At 37.3% G+C, this 20,424-nt stretch overlaps 1 pseudogene; it reads left to right on the top strand.

Annotated features, from left to right (window-relative positions):
* The first annotated feature begins 382 nt into the window (after positions 1 to 382).
* On the top strand, positions 383 to 2,157 carry LOC149193677 (putative xyloglucan endotransglucosylase/hydrolase protein 32; annotated as a pseudogene).
* The last annotated feature ends 18,267 nt before the right edge of the window (positions 2,158 to 20,424 follow it).

Here is a 20,424-nt window from a genome sequence, read left to right on the forward strand (position 1 = left end):
TAAATTAACGTATTCGCGTACTTCTAAGAAATATATATATATTTGTAATTGTGGTGAAATATTTTTACCACATTTTATTCATATTGAGTTATATATTTATTGTTAACAAATAATGAAAATGATATTTTTTAAAAACTAGTAAAATATGTGTATTAATTTTTGTTTGTATTATAATTTATATTATTTTTTATTTAAAATTTATTTAATTTTTATTTAAAAGAAAAACATGTGAACTCTATATTTACTACAAATAAAATCACGCATTGGTAAATTAACGTGTTCGCTTCTTTTTAAGGGATTTCACTTTCTTGAAATTCTAACTCCATGAAAATTTACAAAAAAAAATGGCTTCTTGGGTTTCAAGTCGTCTACCACTGTGTAGGATGGTTGCCCAACTCTCAATATTCCTCACTGATTACAATGGCTGGAAGAGCATTCTATTGCCCTTCTTTCTGTTTCATGGATTGCTTCACAGTCCAGTAATATCCATGAAGGGTTTGGCTTCTGCAGACAAAAATCCTGCTATACCATCCTTACCTGGTGTTCCTGTGATGAATTATTTCAAGACTATGAAATTTTCAGAGGGCTATGATAATCTCTGGGGTGGGCAACACCAAAATGTTTCCAAAGATGAGTCCTCAGTCACACTCACATTAGACAGATCATCTGGTATTAAACACACTTCTCTCTCCTTATGCTCATCAACTTCTTAATAATAATTATGTTCTCTGTCCTTTCTGTTTGCACTTGCACATGGCTTGGATAAGATGTGTCAAAGGGATTTCTTGCCCCACAAATAAAAAGTCTCATAAATCAACTCTACAAGACTGATTTTATAGTTAAATTATTGATATTGTATTATACTTGTTTATTAGGCTGAGAAACTACGTGATATGTACTCTGTTTGTGGCATCAGGCAGTGGATTCAAGTCAAACGAACCATACATGTATGGTTTGTTCAATGCTGCTGTTAAACTTCAGGGGGGCTATACTGCAGGAATCATCACTTCATTCTATGTAACTATATTCATCTGCATTTTCTATTTGTGTTTCATAGATCAATTAATGAATTGACTGTCAGAAGATTATATGGAAATTGACTCGAGGAATGTGAGTATAATTCTGATATATTGATTGGAATGGTGATATTTCAGTTGTCAAACAACCAAGTTTATGAAGGGTGGCATGACGAGATAGACATAGAGTTTCTGGGAACAGTACCAGGGGAGCCTTACAAACTCCAGACCAACGTGTATGGGAACGGGACAGGAGATGGGCCAAATCTGATTGGCAGGGGACAGCAATTCCATCTCTGGTTCGACCCTACTAAAGACTTTCACAACTACACCATTCTCTGGACGCCTCATCAAATCCTGTATGTATAATCATATCATTTACATATATTTTTTTGTCTTTGGACGATATGAAATCTACATTCATTATATATATTTTTTTGTGGGTGATTGAGGTTAGTTTAATTGGTGGAGTCACTTTTGTTATTATGAAGTTATGAAGTTAGTAGTCATTTTAATAATAGTTATTATGAAGTTATGAAGTTAGTAGTCATTTTTTATTATTAAAATGTCATGGGTCATTTTTTTAACATCTCGTATAAATAAATATTAAAAGTATTCTATATTACATCTAATTCCAAAATATTCTTGAATCGACAATCCTGTTAAATTCCAAGATTATTTCTCATTATATTCCATCCTTTTATTGTGTGGCAGGTTCATGGTGGACAGTATTCCCATCAGAAGATTTCCGAGAATGAAGAGCCTGGGAGTGACATACCCTTCGAAGCCCATGTCGGTTTATGCAACAATATGGGACGCCTCTGCATGAGCCACAGATGGAGGACGATACAAAGCCAACTACAGTTACGAGCCATTCCTCTCAACTTACACGCACTTTATCACCATCGGCTGCTCTTCGACGAACGAAGACGAAATGCGATACTGTTCACAGGGGTTTCTGGATTGTTTTATTTCGCCGAAGATGAACAAGGAACAGATTCGTGCTTTGGAGGCAGTGAGAAAGAATTACATGACCTACGATTACTGCCAAGATATTCAGCGATATCCCAAGGGCACAATGACCGAATGTTCTGTCAACGATTTCCATATAGGCTCTTCCAACCATTCAATCGTGGACTGAAAGTGAGGGTAGGCTGCTAGCCAATGAAGAAAACTATACCAATCCATCCTTCTATCTAAATTATTTGATGTAAATTCAGGAATGGAAAATTTCAATGATGTGTAAACTAAATTAAATAGTATTTCTCGATGTATAACGTCTATATCGTTGTAACAATAATACGAATTCTACTAAATTTGCCGATACTATTCATGGATACATTCGTTGAGCTGTGAAAAGAAGTATTGTTTCAATCCAAAGTAAAATTGCCATAATGCAGTTGTAGTATACCAGGCCACCCACTGAACCAGTCAACTCCCTACAACTGATCTACTACTAACCTGAGGAGAGATTTCGTGATGTGAAGGAGGCGTGGAAAATCGTTAATGTCTGGTAGAGTTGTTCCAACCACATGAACGGCCATAGCATCAATCAATAGACGTTAATGATTAATCACATCATAATGGAACTACAATCTTGGAAAGGCCAAACTTGTTCAGGAGCGTTCCATATTTGTGCTTAAGCTGGAGAGGGAAGGTGACCCACTAGTCATAAATTTATGTCAAATAATGTACCTGAAAACTAGAATATCAAAACTAATGAGAGTTCCCAATTTGTGTCAAAGCATAATGAACATCTCATGTTATAAAGGCAAAACATCTTGTTCAAATAAATATTTTATACATGAGAAACAAACTTGTCACTAAATTTTATTGTCTTAAAATAAAAGTTTTCTATTAGAAACCAACCCGTAGCTACTTATATTGAAATTTCCACTTTATTTTATCGCTTAAAACTAAGTCAAAACTTCATGACCTCAAGTCAAAACTTTAATTTGAGAATGTATGTTTTAGTATTACATTTGATTAATTCGATAAAATTTGTGTGATTTAAATTGTATGTGAATTTATATGATACACTTTGCTTGGGAATTTATTGTTCTTAGTGAAGACAAAAATATCAGATATATAAAGGGAGTTATTTAATATTAATGATTTAAAGTAAATTTTATCATGGATATGTAATTAGCATAATCGTTGGTATAGTACATAAATACATACCATTTATTTATATGTATAATTATATTAGTAAATTATTTATTAATATTATTATTAATTAATTAATTAATATTAATATTTAATTAAGTTAATAGGTTTTCTTTACGGTGAGGTTCCTCTTTATGACATTGTAGCATATTTGTCGGCCTTTAAAGAATATATTATTTTGACGGTGTGATTGGTTGTGGGTCTCTGATCTGCAATTTGCTCCGCCGGAGGTTCTTTGAGTCTTAATAACCAGGCATCAGCCACATGGCGAAGTGGGACATCATGGTTGTGGAAAGCATGTTACATGGTTTCCCATTAGGCACGTTGAGGCCACCTAACTCATGGATATATGGATGTAACCTGCCTTATTTCTTAAAATTAATAGAAAGGCACCACCAAGTTAAATAAAAAAAATAAAAAAAAATAAAAAATAAAAAAATAAAAATAAAAATTAATAATGTAAAATTATAAATTAAAAAAAAAAGTAAAGTATGAAGAATAAAAAATAATAATGTAATTAAAGAATAAAAATGGCACTAAGAATAAAGTATAAGTATCAAATAAAATGGTGTAAAAATATAAAGAATAATATAAAAATTGTTACAAATTGTAGTAAGAAAGGTTCAATTTGACTTTAACTCGATTTTCCACATCAACATGATGACTTGGATTACAGTTAGCTTGAGTGACATGGTCTTGTCACTTAGTTAGATCAGCAAATTGGAGTTTGAGGGCTTGAAGTAGAGTTGTACATGTGGAGATAGCTAAAATTTAGAAATCTAGTCCAGTTATTTTCAATTGAAATCAATTAACTAAGCTTACGTCACTAATTGAGTCAGTTGAAGGTCATTTGAGTAGTAGAACTATTGTTAACTCAATTATCTCTCACTTAAACTAGACAATCAACTAAAAATAGCCCAGACATGCATGGAATTCAAATTTCCTAGTTGGAGTGGAGGAAAAGGCACATTGTAATCATCAATTGTATGCTAGTTGAGTGTATAGGCTTAGCCATTAAGCAGGTGATCAATTCCTTCAAGGATTGCACAAGGAAATAAGAAGGAGTTGGAGCCTTGAATTGGCTAAGTGTTGGCCAGAGCAGGACAATCAGAAGGATAACAAGTTTACAATGCATGAAGTGCTTCAGATTCAAAGCAAGGCATTGTAATATTTTCTCATTCTCATCTGATTAATGAAAAGCATCGAAGGAGTTTTTCCCAATTGGGTTCCCTCATAAATCATTATGTTCTTGTGGTTTTGATGGTTGCATGTAATTGCATGTGTCTCTAAATTGTGATTTCCATTTCATATAATAGTAGAGGAAATTTTTTATCTCTTGTTTTCAATCTGAATTCATTAGTAGTAGAAAAATTCTATTAATTTCTACATGGTATCAAAGCAAAAATCACAGTAGAAACCAATCAATAGGTCTTCTCCCTAAGATATTTGATTTGCAGATTCAGTGAAACAGTTTTCTTCCATACGGTAAAATATCTTTCAATGGATTGAGATTGGAGTATGCCCTGGAGAGATCCACGAATTTCATAGCTTGGAAGTACATGATGAAAGTTGTACTCAATGATAATGCAGTGTTGGAGTACACCGAAACTGGCATTCCAAAACCAACAACATCAGATGTGCAATAGTTAACCTAGTGGAAGAAGGATATCGCAAAAGCAAGGAGGATCATATTGGAGGGTGTGACAGACCACATAGTATCGAATTCACATGTCAAAGAAACTCCATATGCTATGTGGAAGACTCTCACTAAGCTATTAAAAAATGGCAGTGATGCCAGGAAATTAACATTAAGGGACAAGCTCAGAAACATCTAGTTGCAAAAGAATGAAACTATTCAACATTACCTCTCTAGATTCACTCAGGTTTGAGATGAACTTGGAGGAGTAGGAGAAAATGTTCCCTTAAATGAGATAGTTAGCCTAACTCTCCTAGGCCTTCCAAAATCCTGTCATAGCTACCATGACTCTTTAAATGGAAGGGACACATTTCTATATTGGGAGAGACTTTGGTCCAATTTGGTGCAAGAAGAAATTCGAATGAACATTAGAGATGGAGTAACATCCAAAGATGAGGAGGAAGAAAATTTTGCCTTGGCAAGTAAGGGAAAGAAGTTCAAGAGCAAGAAGACCCAAGGAAATCCTAAGTCCATTCAGAACAATGTCAAGAAGATGGACCTCAACAAGATAAAATGTTTTCACTGCCATGAATATGGGCATTGTGCAACAAAGTGTCCACACAAGAAAACTAACGAGAAGCCTTCAAGAGGAGAAGGAGGTGAAGCACTTGCCTCACAATTAGAATTAGAATTCACACTAATTATATGCATGAACAACATAATAATGGGGAGTGTGTGGTACCTAGATTCAGGTGCCTCGTTCCATATGACAGGATGCAAATAATTCTTCAGTGTCTTAGAGGAGAGAGATCTCCTGATGCACATAGAACTTGGGAATGGAAGGAGGTACAGTACCAAAGTAAGTGGAACTATAACCTTTAATATGGATTCAAGATCCCATCTTCATATGAAATATGTCATGTCTATCCCTGGGATGAAGAAGAATTTGATCTTTGTAGCGGTATTGGAGGATAGAGGCTACGATGTTGTTTTCAGTAAGGGGAAATCCTATTTGGGACATGTAGCTATCGGCCAAGTGAAACAAAATGGATTTCGAGCGAAGAACCTATACAAACTTGAGGTGGAGGCTTGTGCTGCACTAAGTAGAAAAGATGAAAAGGTGTAGAGTCAAGATGTTGGAGAACTCTTACACGGCGACATGGGACACTTACACCATGTAGCCTTAAAAAATTTGCAACAAATTACCACCGATCTCCCGAAATGCACCCTTGACCAACATGATGTCTGCAAGGGATCCATATTGGTGAAATATGCCAAATCCACCTTCCAGGGCCGAGATAGTAGAGTGGGAGCAATATTGGAGCAATTCCACTCTAATGTATGTTGACCATTTTCTACATCCTCTACAACAAACATAGGTATTATGTAATTTTTGTTAATGACTTTTGTAGAAAATGTTGGATTTTATTCTTGAGGAAAAAGGATAAAGTTTTTTCTAATTTGTTGAATTCAATTCATTGGTTGAAAAGGAGACTAGTAAGAAACTCAAAGCCTCGAGGAGTGATAATGGAGGAGAATCTGATTCTAACGAATTCAAGGAATTTTGCACCAAAGAAAGTATTAGAAGAGAATTTATATTGCCTCATAAACCACAACAAAATGGGGTGGTTGAAAGGAAAAACAGAAGCATAGTGAGAGTAGCAAAAGCCATGTTACACGATCAATGTTTTACATTACATCTATGGTTAGAAGCATGCAACACTGCAATTTATTTGTACAACATGAGCCCTCATAGAATAATTTCCATGATAACACCTGAAGAAGCATTCTCTTGGAGGAAGCCAGATGTATTTCATTTTCAATTTTTTTGATCTACCATGTATTGTCATGTCTCCAAGGATAGCAGGAAGAAATTAGAGCCTACAACTAATATGGGAGTCTTTGTAGGATACATAGAGACACCACATAATTACCAAGTGTATTTTCCCTCACTCAAGGTGACAATGGTATGGAGAGATGTCAAATTTGATGAGGAGAAGGCTATGAGATGATCTCTAGAGCAAGATCTTAGTATCCCACTAGAGGAGGATCTTTTAGTTCCAAAGGAAGAGCCTCATGCAAAGCTTCAGGATGTTGTGGAGCAGTCACATGTGGAGGAGCAGACAGGAGGCCAAGTGGAGGCACCCACTCAACCAGAATATTCCAAAAAGGGGAGGAAGAGAACTAAAGAAGCTGATAGGTTGGTGCAAGATGTTAGGAAGCATGTGGGAACTCCTACATCCTTGCGCAAGAAGAGCAGGTCACCAGACAAGTATACCAGTTACACAGAACTTATGAAAGAACTCATTGATTCTTAGTCTTCTTCATTTGAGGAAGCAGTATCCCAACCAATATGGGTGGATTCCATGGTGGAGGAGTATGATTCCATCATGAAGAATAGTGTATGGGAGGCAGTTTCAAGACCATAGAACAAGTCAGTAGTTAGTTGCAAATGGATCTACAAAGTGAAGCATATAGCTAATGGGAGCATTGAGAATACCAAGGCCATATTTGTGGCCAAAGGCTTCTCTCAAGTAGAGGGAATGAACTATGAGTAAAAAAAAATCCCTAGTGGCAAGATATTCCTCAATCATGACCATTCTAGCATTAGTTGCTTAGATGGGGTGGAAGATCCACCATATGGGATTGAAGATTGCCTTTCTCAATAGTGTTGTTGAGGAAGAAAATTATATAGAGCAGCCAGAAGGATTTGAGATTTATGACAAGGATACACATGTATGTAGACTAAGGAGAGCCCGTTATGGTCTCAAACAAGTGCCCTGAGCATGGTACACTTGGATTGATACATCTCTCAGAGGATTAGGTGTCACCAAAAGTGAAGTAGATGCCAATCTTTATCACATTTTGGTAGATGACAAGTTTCTTATCTTGGTATTGTATGTTGATGAATTTATACTTACAGGGGATGAGCAATTGATCCACTCTTGCAAGGAGGACCTTGCAAGAGTATTCAATGTGAAGGACATGAACTTGATGCATTACTTCCTTTGGCTGGAAGTATGGCAGGTTGATGGTGAGTTGTTTGTAAGTCGAGGGCAGTATTCCTCTGAAATACTTTAGAGATTTCACATGAAGAACTGCAAGCCTATGGAAACACCTCTAGCTACAAAGTGGAGGAAGGAGCATGGTTCTTCATGAGAGGTAGTAAATGCTACCATCTATAGGAAGCTTATGGGATCCTTAATGTATCTGGTGAACATAAGTCCTGGCATATGTTATGTAGTTAATCAGTTGATTCAAGCCATGGTGAAGCCTACCAAGTTGTATTGGAATGCAACAAAACATGTGTTAAGATACCTCAAAGGCACAATAGAGTAGGGCTTATGTATAAGAGGAAAAAGGGAGTGAAGATCCAAGGCTTCAACGATGTAGATTGGGCAAGGAGTCAACTAGACAAGAAACATACTAAAGGTACTATATTCAGTGTCGGGTCTAAAACTATTTCCTGGTATAGAAGGAAAAAGAGGTTTGTGGCACTCAGCTTAGCAGAGGTTGAATACATGGCTTCAATAAAGAATCATGTGGGGCCATATAGATGAGGAAAATACTTGTCGGTATTTTTAGTCAGAAGATGGACTTGATAGTGATTTATTATGATAAGCAAATATGAATTAAACTCTTTGAGAATCCAGTATTTCAAGACAAGTCCAAGTGCATTAATATCAGGTACCATCACTTATAGGATTATGTGAAGAGGAGGATCATGATGCTACAATGAATGGAAACTGAGGAGTTGGATCTATATATCTTTACAAAGACATTGTCAAGAGGAAAATTTGAATTCCACAGGTGCAGGATAGGGGTGGTGAAAAATCCCTTTCTTGCTAAGAGGGAGTGTTAGAAATTGTAGCAAGAAAGGCTCAATTTGACTTGTGCCTTAGTCAAATTAAGTAACTTGATTTTCCACATCAGTGGGATGACTTAGATTGCAGTTATCTTGAGTGACATGTCCTTGTCACTTAGTTAGATCAACAAGTTAGATTTTATAGGCTTGGAGTAGAGTTCTTCATGTGATGATTGCTAAAATTTAGTAATCTAGTTCAGTTCTTTTCAGTTGAACTCGGTTAACTAAGCCCAAGTCACTAATTGAGTCAGTTGAAGGTTAGGTGAGTAGTAGAACTATTTTTAACTTAGTGATATCTCAATTAAACTAGTCAGGCAAATAAAAATAGCCCATAAATGCATTGAATCTGATTTTCCTAGTTGCAATGGAGGAAAAGGCACATTGTAATCATCAATTATAAACTAGTTGAGTGTACAGGCTTGGCAATTAAGTAGGTGATTAATTCCTTCAAGGATTGCACAAGGAAATAGGGGGAAGTTGGAGCCTTGAATTGAATAAATTTTGGAGAGAGCAGGACAATCAGCATGAGAGTAAGTTTATAGTGAAGGGTGTGCTTCAGATTTAAAGCGAGACATTGTAATAGTTTCTCATTCTCATCTAATTAATGAAAAGCAACAAAGGGGTTTTTCCCAGTTGGGTTCCCCTGTAAATCGTTGTGTTCTTGTGGTTTTGATGGTTGCATGTCATTTCATGTGTCTCTAAATTTTTATTTCCATTTCGTAAAATAATAGAGGAAATTTGTAATCTCTTTTTTTCAATTCACATTCATCAATAGTAGAAAATTTCTATTAATTTATACAAAAATCAGGAGGAGAATAATATAATACGGACTAATAAATTATATAAGAATGAAAGTAAAAAATACTAATGTAAAATGATGGAGGTGGGATGGATTTTGTTTCTTGGAGAGTTTTGTGCCACTCGGGTTGTCAGTCTTTGGCCATCTAGTTTCCTTATGCTATTGTTTGTATATTTTTGTTGTTACCAATTGGCCAACAAATTTGGTAGGATTGAGGCCAATGTTGTTAGGAAGCTATGCTTCTCACGATGTGAATCCTTTTTAAATTAACAGAAAATGTTGACTTATATATATAGGTAAAGGAAAAATAAAAAATAATATTTTTTTTTTTTTTTTTTCTATTGCTAATGGAAAAACCTGTGAGCAATTTATGAAACCAATATGTAAAGAGAAAACTAATATGCCAATAAAATATAAGAATATAAATATATAGTAAATATAGATTGTAGTATAAGAAGGTGACATTAAAAAGGAATAAAATGAAATTGGTGGATTATATAGTGTTAGGGTCCCACCCTAACTCCCTTATTTATGTAGTAGGATTGAGTCATAGTTATAGTTAAGTAAAGAGTCAATAAAGCCCATATTAATAATTGTAAGTGGTTAACCCGCAATTAATGACGAGACCACAGTTAGTTGCAAATGGGCCATGGTATTAGATAGATGGTATTAATAAGAACCATAGTGTTGATCCATGGTATTGCATGTATGAGTCATATATAAAGGATAGAGACTCCCTGCGAGGAGCATCGTGCCTTATTTTGTAATCAAGCTCTGCTCTATTGGAGGTTGCCCCCTCAAAGAGGCAAGTGAACATTGCTTTCTGAATAATAAAATACTTGCTCTTGTTTCTCACTATTCTATGTTCTGGGTATATTTCTTTGCATATTTGGTATTTTGGTAATCGTCTTCTAGGTTAAGAGCATAATAAGTGGTATCAGAGCACTTTCCAAGGCAGGTGGGATCTCCATTTCTTAGAAAAAAAAAATTGGCTAGAGACGTGTTTCAGCGTCTTTAAACCACGAGATCTGTCGTTGAGCGCATAAACCTGTTGATTTTGGGAGGCATGCTTGCAGGAAATAAAAGAGATGGTCACGCTTGTTGGACTCCCTTGTAACCCCTGTGGGTACCCCTTCGAGTAGTAGTGCATTATACAGAACCACGCATGGACTGTCTTCCAAGTACCCTATGGGTATATCAGAAGCCCCCTAGCTCCTTTGAAACCTCACCATAGATAAACCGTCAGCTGTCTTGCTACTACAGTACACCGAGAACAGCACTCGGAGAGATTACTCGCCCGTACGATAGGGTAGTCAGGTTGTACAGCTAAGGGTACGGTTGATCCTCCTTAGTTAGAGCCCTGAAACATTAGGCCGAGTACTACTGTCAGACCCTTATGTATATTGCGATCTGTAGCACCTGACACTCCTCGAGACCATAGTTCCCTTTTCTATCTTGGGATCATGCATAATATCTGCCAGATCAGATCTCGAAAGGGGGTTTGTAGCAACAGTAGACATCAATCCCACAGTTCCAAGTTAGCAGACTAGCCTTTCTGATCTATTAGATCCATCAGATCCACAACAACAATCTGTCCACCGATCAGAGCTATCCGATCAGCCATTTAGATCTCTTGGATCCACCATATCTGAGTAGTTGTGTGGGGTTCCTATACCGGGGCATGATTTTCACAGGAATTTTGGCAGCATTGACATTTTGAGGATTTGACTATTGTAGTATTCCTAAGCAAGGAGTAAAACTCCATTAGGAGTTTTCAGTCTGATACCCCCCGGGGTGCTTATTGGTGATCTAGCCCATAAGAATCAGGATGACGAGCTGAGCAAGGTGGTACCATTCAATTGTTAGTGAAAAAAATTCGAGCGGTCCCAAATTTCAAGTACATCGGATCGGTGCATGGTAGCAACTAGAGCTCAAGCTATGGCTAATGAGAAGATCAACAAACTTGAACAATCCTTGCAAGCCATCCAAGCTCAGCTTGACAAACTAACTGACGCACTCTCTAAGGGCAAGGAGGAAGCCCATGAGGAGGCGTATATTGGCAATGGACATAGTGAGGGTGATTCTAGCCACTCTCTTCACCTCTGGGGCACCCACCAACAATCCCGTCTGCGACCTCCCAAGCTGGATATGCATAAATTTGATGGTTCTCACCCGGCCGCATGGGTAGCACAAATGGAGCAGTATTTCAATCTGAATAACATCTTAGATAATGAGACTCAGCTTATGGTGGGGAGCATGTACTTGGACGATGAAAGATGGCAATGGTGGGAATGGCATCAACATTGCAATGGAAGTTTTTTTACTTGGGCCACCTTCAAAAAAACTCTTAAAGAGCTCTTTGACCAGGAATCTGCTTTTTTGGGTCGTCTCACTAAGCTCCGACAGACTGGCACAGTGGATGAATATGTTACAGCCTTTGAAGCCTTAGCTTTCCACACTAGGGATCTCCCAAATGCGTTCTACACGGAATGTTTTATCAGCAGTCTTAAAGAGGCCATAGAAGCCCACGTCCGACTACACCACCCTCCCACATCGTCGAAGGCTTGCAAGGTAGCTCGTAACGTGGAACGTGTGTTAGCAGCCCATTCCATTCGCCCAAATTTCACCGCCAAGGGTCACCCCCCACAGGCTCACAGCATGACTCAAACACTTAAGGTTCAAAAGGTGTCACCTACAGAAATGGCCGAAAGAAGAAAGCAGGGATTATGTTACTACTGTGATGAAAAATACTCCCCAGGTCATAAATGCAAGGAGCCCAATTTTTTTCAAATTGATGCCACTGATTACAGCTCATCGGAGGAAGCCCCACCACTTGAGGAACCAGAGGAGGTAGAAGAGGACAACCAGAAGGACAATGTCCCTGATGAACCAGTTATTTCGTTGCATGCTTTGGCAGGGATTTCTTCACCTCAAACTCTCAAAATCAGAGGTTTTATTAAACATCGCCCAGTAGTAGTCTTGATTGATAATGGAAGTACACATAATTTCATCCATAAAAAAGTCGCGGAAGCAGTGCATTATTTTGTACGAGCAGTTTCTAACTTCCAAGTCCAAATTGTGGATGGGGGAACAATGAAATGTGAAGGCCGTTGTGAAAATGTCAAACTTCAAATTGGGATTATCAGTTGAAGACCCACATGTTTGCCATACACATGGGAGGGTGTGACATTGTCCTCAGTGTTGAATGGCTTCGCACTCTTGGGCCAATCACAATGGATTTCCAGGAGTTATATATGAGCTTTAAGCAGAACAACTCCGTACATACCCTCCGTGGACTCCAGGTGGTATCTCCCTCTATCATCAGCTCACATAGGATGGAAAAATTGCTAAAAAAAGGTCCATCATGGAGTTATAGCTCAATTTAATACCATCCAAGCCGTCGAACCCAATTCTCTGCCAATTCATCCTGAGATGCAATAGATTTTAAATAAACATCTACCAGTCTTTGACAAGCCTCATGAGCTTCCACTCTCGAGAGGGGAACATGATCATAGAATCACCTTGGTTCCAGGGGCCCAACCACCAAATGTGCACCCATACAGATATCCGTTCACCCAAAAGAATGAAATAGAAAAAATAATCAAGGAACTTTTGGAAGCAGGTGTCATTCGTCCCAACATTAGTCCTTATTCATCACCGGTGGTCATGGTGCTCAAGAAAGATGGGGAATGGCGGATGTGTCCAGACTTCAGGGCCCTCAATAAGTTGACAGTCAAAGATAAATTTCCCATCCTGGTTGTTGATGATTTGCTGGATGAACTCAATGGGGCTCAATTCTTCACTAAGCTGGATCTTCACTCAGGCTACCACCAAATTCACATGAAGGAAGTCGACATTCCAAAGACTGCTTTCAAAACACATGAAAGCCATTATGATTTCCTTGTTATTCCATTTAGTCTTTGTAATGCCCCATCTACTTTTCAAAGCCTTATGAACCACCTTCTCAAACCATATCTCAGGAAATTTGTCATTGTCTTCTTCGATGACATCCTCATCTATAGTTTCACTTGGGACGCACATCTTCAGCATGTAGATCTGCTCTTGCAACTGCTCCACAAGCATAAATTATTTGTTAAGATGTCCAAATTTTCTTTTGGCATGGAATAAGTTGAGTATTTGGGCCACATTGTGGGGCATGAAGGTGTCAAGGTGGACCCCAAAAAGATCCAGGCAATGCAGGATTGGCCTCAACCTAAGACCTTGAAGAGCCTGAGAGGATTTTTGGGTCTCACAGGCTATTATCGCAAATTTGTCCGCAATTATGGTCGCATTGTGAAGCCCCTCACTCAACTCCTCAAGAAAAATTCATTCTTCTGGAATGATGACGCACAACAGGCATTTACAGCTCTCAAAAATTCCATGTGTTCCACTCCAGTCTTAGCACTACCTGATTTCACCAAATATTTTGTCATTGAATGTGATGCTTCGGGTACGGGTATTGGGGCGGTCTTAATGCAGGAAGGTCGACCCTTGGCCTTCACAAGCCAACAGCTAAGTGGGAAGAATCTGGGACAATCTACCTATGAGAAGAAAATTATGGCCATCTTACATGCGGTAGATACCTGGCGACCTTACTTACTGGGGCGACATTTCCAAATCCACATAGACCATCACAGTCTTAAATATTTTTTGGAGCAACGCCTATCCTCCCCACAACAAAATAAATGGCTCGCCAAAATGCTGGGATATGATTATGAGATCATTTACAAGAAAGGGCACGAAAATAGTGTAGCAGATGCATTATCTCGCCAATTTGAGGAGGAAAGTACCCTGCTCGCAATTTCCCTTCCCATTCCAGAATGGATTGAAGAGGCTCGTAGGGAATGGTTTTCACATCCCTAGCTCTCCCAACTCATTACTCAATTGCAGGCGGATCCAAATTCCTCCAAGGGCTACTCATGGCAGGATGAGATTCTTCGCTACAAGGACATAGTCATAATATCACCAACATCCACCCTCAAAAGCCACATTTTGGCAGAATTGCACTCATCCCCCATTGCAGGACATTCAAGCTTTCAGAAGACATATGCTCGCACTAGAAGTCCATTTTTTTGGACAGGCATGAAAAAGGACATCCTTACTTTTGTAGCAGAATGCGATGTCTGTCAACGCCACAAAGGGGAGACAGTCAAAGCACCAGGCACATTACAGCCGTTGCCCATCCTGGCATCTATATGGATGAAGATTTCTATTTTTTTCATTACAGGTCTTCCAAAGTCAGGAAACAAGTCATTCATCATGGTGGTTGTGGACCGACTTTCTAAGTATGCTCATTTCTATGCCCTACCCCACCTGTTTACACTGACTTTGGTCGCTCAATCTTTCATGGATCAGATCTTCAAATTGCATGACATGCCCACTTCTATTGTGTCTGATCGTGACCTGATCTTCACCAGTAATTTTTGGCAGGAAATCTTCAGGCTATAAGGCACCCAACTAAAACTCAGTACTTCCTATCATCCACAAACAGATGGTCAAACTAAAGCCGTCAACAAATGTCTAGAAACCTACCTTAGGTGTTTCACTTCAGAAAAGCAACATATGTGGGTACAGTGGTTGCCTCTAGCTGAATGGTGGCATAACACCAACTATCATGCCACCACCAACGTGACTCCCTATGAAGCAGTTTATGGTCAACTCCCTCCTTCCCCTACTTCTTATATCAAGGGGTGCTCAATGGTACAAGCAGTGGATCAACTCCTACAAAACCGCACAACCATGCTTGCCCATCTTAGAGAGAATATTCATCAAGCTCAAAACCGCATGAAGCAACAGGTAGATCAACATCGCTCAGAGCGCCAATTTCAAGAAGGGGATCAGGTATTTTTGAGGCTGCAACCATATAAGCAAACTTCACTCAAATACAAGGTTTGTCATAAACTATATCCAAAATTCTACGGACCATATCAATTACTTTAGCACATTGGAGAAGTGGCCTACAAGCTAGCTTTGCCACCCACTGCAAAATCCCATCCAGTTTTCCATGTCTCATGCCTCAAGAAAGTGATTGGGAACAATTGCAGAATTCAAACAAGTCTACCTGAATTGGATGAAGAAGGGTCAATCTGGCTCCAACCTGAATAGGTCCTAGACACACGAGAACGGCACCTACGTGGCCGCATGATCTGGGAAGTCCTCGTCAAGTGAAAAGACACCTCTCTAGAAGATGCAACCTGGGAACCAACCACTATTCTTCAACAGTTTCCGCAGCTTCAGCCTTGAGGACAAGGCTATTCTCAAGGGGGAGGGCATGTTAGGGTCCCACCCTAACCCCCTTATTTATGTAGTAGGATCGAGTCATAGTTATAGTTAAGTAAAGAGTCAATAAAGCCCATAATAATAATTGTAAGTGGTTAACCCGCAATTAATGACGGGACCACAGTTAGTTGCAAATGGGCCATGGTATTAGATAGATGGTATTAATAAGAACCATAGTGTTGATCCATGGTATTGCATGTATGAGTCATATATAAAGGATAGAGACTCCCTGCGAGGAGCATCGTGCCTTATTTTGTAATCGAGCTCTGCTCTATTGGAGGTTGCCCCCTCGAAGAGGCAAGTGAACATTGCTTTCTAAATAATAAAATACTTGCTCTTTTTTCTCACTATTCTATGTTCTGGGTATATTTCTTCGCATATTTGGTATTCTGGTAATCGTCTTGCAGGTTAAGAGCATAACATATAGAGAGGGATAGAAGAAATGGTATGTAGAAACAAGGCTTACATGTTGTTGATTATAGAACACTGTCATTGAACGTTAATGAAGACGTTGAGATATTGAAGTAATCGTTAAAGTAGACTGGGTCCATATCTAAATATGAAAATTAATAGCTTGGAGCAACATCACAAGAAGACGATATCCCTCTCACTATAGAAATAGAAATTGGCATGTACACTTAAATCAATATATTGATTTCAATGTATCTATATTGATAGAATACTCTAAAGAAAAATAAGTGACATCTATTTATGTAAACCATGCAATGGAGTATGAATCTTGAAAAGAAGATTTAGAATATAAAAAATGCCATTGTCTTATGAACATAATTTTCCAACAAGATTCACTAGGCTACACAAATTAACAACATCGCATTTGACACATGTAGAGAGAAAAAAGAAAAACAAACATCATTCACAGTCACAATCTTATTAAAACCCATGAATATTAGTTATTCTATTAACGTATGAAAATATCATTTATGTCTCTTTGAAAAAAAAAGAGTGGACATAGATCTGCAAGTCATAAAATCTTTATGATTCAAAGAAAACCTAAGTGTACATTCATTGATTTTAGTGTATAGTTTTCATCATTTCTAAGTCAATGAATCTAGACATTGACATGTATACTAAAATCAACACATTAGGGTGGGTGCAAGCTAATGATGGTCTCTCATGATGCCTTAGTGGCAATGAAAACTTCAAAAAAATAGCAATATGTTAACTTGGAGGGTTTATTAGAGGTACTTACACAAAGAATTTGAAATTGTGTAACCAGCCTAGATCCATTGTAATGTACACCACACGCATACAAAAGATTATATTATTATTATTCAAATATATGGAATATGTCACACCGAGGGAAAAAATATATATTTATCAATTATCAATTTTTCTCTAACCTTTAAGCAAATGTTACCTCGACCTCTTTATTTATTTTCTCTCATTTCAAATTACCTCATAGGCCTTAGTAAATCTTAGGAGATATGTTGAAAAGAATTGTTGGGGATAATGGTAACATACCCAATTTATCATATATACTTATATACATATTCCTTACGAGTATGGATCCTTAGACATTTTATTGATAACATACATGAACACAAGTCGTGCTAAGGAAACCTTTCTTATATTTTGTATATATAGTTTTCTATGTGTTAAACTAGTTATGCCATCCCTGACACTTTTCAACTTCGATGATATTGGGAATATGTTATTTGTAGGTCCTTGTGTGATACGTGGACAACCTCTAAGGTTCCACCACACCTCATCCATGTGAATGATGTAAAAGGAACGATCATGATCATTTTCGACAATCCGATGATGGTTCCAATCTCTCCATGGTGGTCAAGGTAACCACCCCACCCCCTCCTTTGACCGAGTTGTCATTTACATGTTAGCGATGAGGATTTTCTTTTTCTTTTTCCCTAGGTGCTTTACACGTTCGATTCTATCAAGAAACTTGTTAGGCTTTGATCATTATTCATTCTTCGGTTACCATGGCATTTATTAAGCTTTCTACTAGTCGATATTACATGTCCGCGACAAGTAAGAAAACGCACAAAGGTTCTTTTCTTGTGAGCTACAAATTTGATGCATAAATCTTTCTTCCTCGTAATTTACTGGCATTTCTTCAAACATTCTGATTTGTCATAGGTTTAGGGTTTATGTTGAGAATTCAGCTCTCTTTCTTAAAGCGAAGGAATTTTTTATTTCTTTTTCTTTTTTAGTGATGGGAAAACCCTACCCTCAAAATGTCTTCCATCACTTCTTCAATTAAAGTTTCTAATATTGGAGGTCATGACTATAGGGTTCGGTGGGGTTTTGCGAGATTCCTGTACTCAAGCATCCTTCCTTGGTTCATTTTAATACTATAACCAAAAATTAGCAATTCGACTATCATAGGTTTTGTCAAATGAGGAGTATCCTTATTCTTCTTCTTTTTAGGGTTGGGTTTTTCATGCTTTCTCTATTGACCTTTCCCCTCATCGAAGAACCATATGGAGATAATAAGTTCTTATATATTTTTTAGGTTTCTCACTCGAAATTTCAATTCCTTTCTTTTTATTTTCTTATTCACAATTTTCATGTACTTTATAATGTAGGATTTTATCACAGGGCAGAGATTTCTAGCCACTATGACATTTCTTTCTCAGGTAAAATTTGTAGAAACATATCCCTTTTTTTTGGTTTCAGCTCAACCCTTTAATATTTTTCTTTTCTTTACATCTTTAGGGTTTAATATTTTTGACTTTGTTATTCACAAGTTAGAGTCTAACTCACATGAAGCTTAACAAGAAATAATATTTATGGTTTTAGCTTCTAAAAGTTCCAAGTATGCAAGAAATCATTCATTTCTTCTTCTCAGATGTTTGTTACAGTGTTTATCTTAAAACATCAAAATTAGGTCGGACCCGACATAGACTTGCATAATAACTATGCATGCATAGATTAGTTACTTGGGTAGTTTGATTATCAGATTTGAACTCCTAGTCCAAGTTTAATGTACCTTAATGTTAAGGATTTTTTTTTGTTAATTAATTTTCCACGTCTTCCATGACTATTAACTATAATTGTTTAAGCCTGATTAAGGCTAGACATAAACTGACATTATCTTTATTTATAATGCATATTCATACCAATACCCTACCATTCCTTTATATTCAAAATTGAAACTGTGAAATTTATTTTAAGTGTTTTCTTGTAAAAGAACCAAATCTGAATAGTGCTTTTTATTTCTTGTCAGATTACGTTCTTTATAAACTAGTAGTTGATTGTGAATGTGTTGTACAATTTAATGTGATCATGTTTCAACATTTCTCTTATACGCTTTATACATATTATTCATGGGGTTTGTCACTTTTGTAAACTTTATTTTCCTATCTTGTTTTATATATATATATATATATATATATATATATATATATATATATATATATATATATATATAGTATAATGTACAAAGAATAGATTTCAAGACTCCTGGTTTCCGGGTTTTTTGAACTTCTATGTTTCTAAAGGACTTTGTCTCCAGGCAATGGTTGCATGTTGGTTAAGGGATAACTTGAGTGTTTATCTCAGTGTTAACCCATAAACATGTTAACCCTGCCACATATGTCTATTTACTTACATGAATATATATGCATACATAAACCTTTCATGAAAAAATATCAGGAACAATCACTTAGCTAACAATAGCTTTCTATACAGAGTCACTTCCACAGACTTCACTATTACAGAGTTAACATTTTAAACCAGAGGCTCACATTAGAGTTTATATGTGCATCTGACTCTCTAGAATTTTTATCCTGCTACAACTTTCGACTTCATGTATCCCGGTCAACTTCCCATCCACCCATGATGGGATAGGGTCAGTTCTCCTTCCCTGCGACTAAGGGAAAGGGGCAATGGAGGAAACCCTTTTTAGAAAAGGCTCAACTCAAGGCACATTATGATGTGGCCTTTAGAAAATAATTTTCCACTATTGGGGTAATTCGAGAAAGGAAAGCCCTTGGAGGGGTTACTTCATGATCTTACAATCCTTCAATTACAAGGTTATGACAAGCCCGAGTAAAAAATTAGCCATGTGCAGGATGGTCAATAATTCCCACTCATACATTTTGTTACTTCATGAAACATTGGGGGATGATGAAAGGATCACTAAAATTATAAAATTGTGTTTACTAGAAGTTTGTTTTTTTGTTTTGATGCTCATGGAAGGTTAGGGGTTTGGTCATCAGACGGATACCTAAAGCATTAATTTGATCAATTTGTGGGGGATGGACTCGACTCTAGGAATTGAGGATTTGTCGAGTGAGCTGGGGTTGGATCTTAAGATCATGATTCTATATGATCCCTATATAGAGATAGAATCTTTTTGGAAGGCATTGTGCAGGAAGAGGGTCTTTGATTCTGAAAACCTAATTCTAGGAGGGGATCTAAATTTTTTTATGGGAGTTGCAAAAGTGTGGGGGTATTCATGTAAGACTTGACCCTTTTATAATTTTTTTCCCTTATCTATTATCATATCACGAGAGTAGCGATGTAAATATGGTAAAAGCCAAACCTACTTGGAGGAATAAGAGAGTGGGCCATTCCTGAGTTGCGAAAATATTGGAATGATTTTTAATTGTTGAAAGGTTAGTGGAAGGGAAACCTATATTTCATCAATGGGTGGATAACAGGGGTGGAATTTGACCACTAT

Source organism: Pinus tabuliformis, chromosome 2_2 (genome assembly GCF_031772625.1).
Source record: "Pinus tabuliformis cultivar Carrire ecotype Pingquan chromosome 2_2, CPIR1, whole genome shotgun sequence".
Taxonomy (NCBI): Eukaryota; Viridiplantae; Streptophyta; class Pinopsida; order Pinales; family Pinaceae; genus Pinus; species Pinus tabuliformis.